We start from the raw sequence: 718 nt of genomic DNA, 5'->3' as shown, positions 1-718 counted from the left end.
TCTTTTCAGCCACCTTATCACCATTTCTCTGAATTCTGTTTCTGACAGGTTGCTTGCCTCCATTTCGTTTACTTTCTTTTCTGGTGATGCCTGGTTTTCTTTCATATGCGAGCTGTTTATTTGTCTCCCCGTGGTCTCTCTTCTCAGGATGTCTGGTTATGTATTTCTCTCTCTCCTTATCCAAGGCAAAATCTGATCTTTCCTTGTTGGAATGTAGAACTCTGAATGCACGTGTTTGTGCCAATTGGAGACTGGTTTTCTAGGGTGCCACAGTTGTAGATTTCCAGGCTTCTGATAACATCCACTTTCCCCTTTAAGATGGTGTCATCTCTGTGTACAAGCCAGTGGCTCTGGGATGGAACCTAGCAGCAGTGGGTCTGCCCAGTCAGGGGAACCCCGTCCAGCAGTCCACCCCTCCTTCCCCTGGAGTATAGCTGTCCTTTAACTCACCAACAAACACTCCCTGTGCGACCCTCAGCTGTTCTTTCTTTCTGCTCTGGGACAAGTCTTGGGACACATCTGTTTATTGTGCAGCCATTTTTTTTGGTCTCCATTGTACTGTTCATATTTGGCTCTGTTGACTAATGAGTTTGCTGACCACTGGATTAGAGTATTGACCTATGAACCAGGAAGTCAAGGATCCATTCCAGGTCTGGGCACATGTCTGGTTGCAGGCTCCATCCCCAGTGTGGGGTGTGCAGGAGGCAGCTGATCAATG

The sequence above is a fragment of the Pipistrellus kuhlii genome, unplaced genomic scaffold, assembly GCF_014108245.1.
Source record: "Pipistrellus kuhlii isolate mPipKuh1 unplaced genomic scaffold, mPipKuh1.p scaffold_m20_p_40, whole genome shotgun sequence".
In the NCBI taxonomy this organism is placed as follows: Eukaryota; Metazoa; Chordata; class Mammalia; order Chiroptera; family Vespertilionidae; genus Pipistrellus; species Pipistrellus kuhlii.
Note: the sequence above shows the minus strand (reverse complement) of the source record.